Genomic DNA, 5,384 nt, shown 5'->3' on the forward strand with positions numbered 1-5,384 from the left:
ATTGGTCAGACCATAGAAGACAGCGCGCTAGCGTATCTAGTCTTGTATATATATCTATGGTCGGCACGTCTGGTGGCATCTCTGGCTGCTGTTGACCTTGTTTTTGGAGTAAAACACGGTAAGAAGATAAATACTTCTAACCAGTAGCGTTATTTTGTTGTACGTTAAGTCAGCGACTTGTGAAGAGTTGTGTTTTGTCGTGTTTGAGCAGTTGGTCCGGACGCGTTAGCTAGCTAAGCGGCTATGTTAGCTAGCGGGCTAATTACACAGGTGGCTAACTTACCGCTGAACACCTGTGTTAGTTGCTGCTGCAGCTGTCCTCATTGTTAGAATGACCTTCTCAACCTGTATTTCTCTGCTGTGTATTTTAGCTTTTAAAAAAGTTATTTTACTTTAAGGTTAACTGAAACCCGTTGAGCTGCACTGAAGTTTAACATTCAGCTGGTTTGAATTAAACCGCGCTTAACATTGTGCACCATTACCTCTCTGAATCTCTATAAATTCATTAAATTCCTTCTCTCTTCCACTGCTCAAGTTCAATCCAGTATATAAAATGACATTAATAGTGAATAAACTACCAACCAGCCATTGTATTTATTTATTACTGCATGTATTTGTAGTAAAACATGAGTTGAAACATCCTACTTTTGGATCTAGAACTGCACAAGCTGTTTATTTTCAGTCACCTGATGAGTTAAACTCCCCTTTTTATGTGAGGTTGAAGCAGAAAGTCTGAGTTAACAAAAAAGTTGTTTATAATTTGCGATATCTGTTATCTCTGACTGAGGCTTTAGTTTTTGTTGAGCCAATTTAGATGTAGAAACTTTGTTCAGGAAGATTTCTCAGTAGCTCAGAGGACAGGCTGCTTTTTACACAACCTTGTAAGAGAATGTCTGTCAATGCTTTCAGCAGAATTTAGAAACACAACTCTTCCTAAACAGATATTTTGAGGCTGTGAGGTTGAACGTTTGAGAGTATATCATTGTGTTTGTTTGTGGTCTTTCTGTTTCTAGGTGGAAGCTGAATTAGTGAGGATGACTCCTGCTCCTGTCATCTCTAAGCTCCTCACACATCTTTACCTGCACATGAGGAAAATCACTCCTGTAGAATGCAGGTATGTTTGTCATTATTATAAAAAGATGTTGCCTGGTGACCTGTCAGAAACCCATTATACAGAGTCTGCCAAAATAATGTTTACACACATCAGGAAAAGAAAAACTTGCATAAATATTTCAATACCAAATTTATTCAGACATCACGAGATTAATAAAAGTTATCATTGGCCTCTACAATTACAAGAGGTGCTCAAAGTGGTGGCCACTGGCTTCCAGACATTTCTGTTGTGTTGTAGACGTCACTTGTTGATGCTCCATTCATGAGGGTAATGCCATCTGTTGGGAAAACATCGTACAACAGGACACAGAGTTATCATGATTTGATCAAACTTAGAAAGAGGAATCTATATGTATAGAAGTACTTATACAAATGAAATATTTATAAAAGTTTATCTTTTCCTGATGTGTGTACATTATTTTGGCCAACTGACTCTGTGAACTTAATGAGAACAAAACTGTCATTTAATTGTTGCTTTGAAAGCTTCTTTAGTCAAAACCAGCTGGTGTTCTGCTTTGAAACAAACTGCTGTTGAGGTCTGTGTTTTTAGGTTTAACCCCATAGTTTCTGAATGAACTGATAGTTTGTTTTTTTTCTTGATCAATGTGGACGTTATAATTGATGGTAACATTTACTGATCATATAATCAGCATGACAATATAACAGTATAACATTTTGACCACCTGACTAATACTGTGTTGGTCCCTTTATGCTGCTAAAACTCAGAACCTCTGGGGATGTCCTGTGGATCCTGTGGATCCTGTGGGTTGCAGGGTGGGTCCTACCTAGACCAGGCTGATCCTGGACCATCCCACAGATGCTCCATCAGATCTGGATGTGGGGAGTGTGGAACCCAGGTGAACAGCTTAGCTCTGTCGTGTTCCTCGGACCACTCCTGAGCAGTTTAGTTTGTCCTGCTGAGGGTGGCAGCTGGCATCAAGGACTGCTGTTGCCATGGAGACTAGGGGGTTGTTTGTCCTGCAGTGTTTAGGTGGTGGTACATGTCAAACATCCACATGAATGTCAAGGTTTCCCAGCAGAACGTTGCCTTAGAACAAGATGATGGATGTTGTTCTCTTCAGCTGTCAGTGGTCAGAATGTTGTGGCTGATTGGTGGATCTGTCTGCCTTTACTCTGACATCCAGAGTTATACAAAAGTGTAGTATGTGTGCAGTGCAGAAGACATTTACTTTATTGTATGCAGTTTTAGTGGTCCCATCAGAGAAAATCATATCCATATACAGATTTTTATTAATTCCAGGGCTGGTTCAGTAAAGATTATAATAATAACTACATCAGATAATTCTTGGTCGCAGTTGGAATTTTGCAGACTGAGAGATGGTTGAGAAGGTTTGCAGTTCTTGTTTTAGCAATATGTTATAATAGAAGATCTTTATTGTCATTGTACATGAAATTATCTGCAAACCAGCAAAGTGTATCAGTCTGAGGTATCTAAAAATAAATAAGTAAAGAAAAATGCTTCTAAAGCCAGTAATAAACAGAATATTTTGATTGAATATTCTAAAAAGGAAAGAAAAGCTCCATTCTCACTCCTCTCAGGATAAACTGTCATTAAAATTGACTTTAAATTTAGCTTCAACACGAGATAAAAACATTTACTTCCATTACTGATATTGTCAAGTTTTAATAAAGTTCATGCTACTTTTATAAAATGATGAAAGTGAATAAATTGTATTTCTGTGATCTGTGTTTGATTTCTGTCTTTTCTCCTGTCATCCAGATGTTCAGAGGGAGATGATGCCACATCTGGTCCAGCTGATGGAAGGTCTTGAAGTTCTCTGACTGGCCTCGACTGAAGATGGTCGTCTCACTGGATTTAAGGTTCAGATGCTCAGTAACAAACTCCACCAATGAGCCAACAGGGAAGCTTTAGGTTTATTAAATGTTGCTATGAAGGTATCGCTGTTTTTCTTTGTGAATGCAATGTGTTCCAACTGAAACTTGAATTAGAACTTAGAAGTAAATCCTTCCATCTGAAAGGATTTAGTTGCATTAATAACCTCATAACATTCTAATTTTTATTCCAGTCTTGGTTGGAAATAGAATCTCTGTATTGATTCAGGTAAAAACTGAACTTCACAGCATGGAGCAAAACAACCAGATGAAAACTGTGATGGTGTTGGATTGTCAGACCGTAATGTTGCAGCTCAAAGCAGCTTTTCTATCTCAGTTCATTCTGACATTCAGCTATGAATCAACACAGCAGATGGTGATCCATGCTGTGGAAGTCTCACATCTCCTGATTTAATGGAGCTGCTTTGCACTTTTTACACTGTTTATTCACCAACACTTTATTTAATAAAAGTCCCATCGAGTTTTTATGAGGAATGTGATGTTTTAATTTCTCTGTGAATAACTGCAGTCTAATGCAACAGCTGGAGTTGTAACATCTGTCCTGATATTGATCATGAAGTATTGATCAGAATACTTATGGTTAGCAGTCATCCCTGAAGTTTTATATTAAAATCTTTACTTGTGTTGTGAACTTTGGTAAGAAGCAGAAACGTTAGCGTTGCCATGGATACATGAGTGTTAAATTCTGTCCATGTTTCCATTTTGGGAAATGCAGTCCAGTTCCAGAATGTGGAGGAATTTAGTCTCAATCACAGACAACAAATATTATCTGGAAGTCGGGTTATTTTTGTTTTTTATTTATTTAAAATTATTTGAGTTAATTTGAGTTATCAGCAAAAATCAAGTGTTCATTTGATGAACTTGATTTCCTAAAACATCCAGAATTGGAGCTCATGTCTTTGGCAGCTGTAAAGTTTCTGCTCCTTCAAAGTTCACAACACAATGAATTAATTCCTAAAACACTCTCAATGCTGGAGAGCGTTTGTGATGCTGAAGCAGTGATCAGTTTTTCTGTTTCTTCTCTGGAGATGCACAATGAGGGACGTCTGCAGAGACTGAGAAAGAGTCTCACCACATCCTGACATCAGGAAAAAGACTTTAAGACTACAATGAGAAAAACTATCAGACAGCAGACGGCTGCATTCAAGCTGAGCTCTGAACATCTAATCTGGAACAGGAATTCAATAATGGCAGCATGAGCTTCATTTCAGTCTGTAGCTGCTGAATTCATGGATGAATCATCTGGCACTAGAGTGGAAGACCATCAAACATTCACGTCAGCTGATGGAGGTCCAAGAGTCTCACCGAACAACCAACCTACAGAGTGAAGACCTCAAATCTGATTGGACGGCTTCCTGTTCAGCCACATGTGTGAACAAATGCCTCTAAGCTGATTTGTTTTCTAAAATAAATCTAGTTTGAGTCCTAATCTATGCCTGTGTGTTTGCTTTTTTACACTGCTGTTAACAGTTTAGGCTGTTAGATTGTTACAGATAATACAAGTACAAGATTCTTCAGAGCCGTTCTACCACAAGCCTGACAGGAAGAACTCCAACAGCTACTGAATGTTCCTGTGGTTCCCTCAAGGCTACAGGAGGAGCCCTACAAGGACGAGCCGGTCCACCTGATGGCGGCCAGTCGCTGCGGTTCAAAGCCAACACTGACTACGTGGACTTCTACTGGACCACATGGAGGCCTTCAAACCGGACCAACAAGTTCAGCGACTCCCCGACTCGTGGGTCTGAGGACGCCGCCGAGCCTCGGCCCAGCCGGCCTCCTGTCTGTGGGTGTTTGAGTGCTGAGAGGTTTGTGGATGCATGTGAACGTTCTGTGTTGAAACAGCAGCTTTTGACTCAGTAACGCTGGTAAAAACCAAGAGCTCCTTTATTTGTGACTTCCACTAAAAAAACTGAAGAAAATAAGTTTGCCAGGGTTCTGACTGATAACAGATTATTAAATAATGAAAATAATAGTTTAAATATTCCTTTAAACAATCCTTTTAGGTCTACATTTCCTTTACACTGACTTCTTGGTATATGTACAAGTATTTTGGGTGGAATATACCATTAAGCCAGATATTCAAGGGTTCTTCTGGGAATATACCATTAAACCAACCTTTTAGGTAAATGTTCCAGGATGTTTGGTAGAATATACCATCAGATCAACCTTTTAGGTCTACATTGGAAGATTTTAGAGTAGAATATTACTCCAAACCATCCTTTAGGTCTACATTTAAGGTGGAATACTCCTTTACACCAAGATTTTTTGGTTTACATTGAAAGATTTTAGGTGAAATATTCCTTTGAATGAACTTTTTAAGTTTATGTTCAAGGATTTTGGGTGGAATATACCATCAGACCAACCTCCAAGGTCTACAGTAGTGAATTTCAAGTGGA

At 38.9% G+C, this 5,384-nt stretch overlaps 1 long non-coding RNA gene across 1 annotated transcript; it reads left to right on the forward strand.

Annotated features, from left to right (window-relative positions):
- Positions 1-4,336, forward strand: LOC129350176 (uncharacterized). The gene is made up of 3 exons (XR_008603489.1): positions 1-118; positions 1,014-1,114; positions 2,855-4,336. It is a non-coding gene; the product is annotated as an uncharacterized LOC129350176 (long non-coding RNA).
- Positions 4,337-5,384: the final 1,048 nt, after the last annotated feature.

The sequence above is a fragment of the Amphiprion ocellaris genome, chromosome 2 (genome assembly GCF_022539595.1).
Source record: "Amphiprion ocellaris isolate individual 3 ecotype Okinawa chromosome 2, ASM2253959v1, whole genome shotgun sequence".
In the NCBI taxonomy this organism is placed as follows: Eukaryota; Metazoa; Chordata; class Actinopteri; family Pomacentridae; genus Amphiprion; species Amphiprion ocellaris.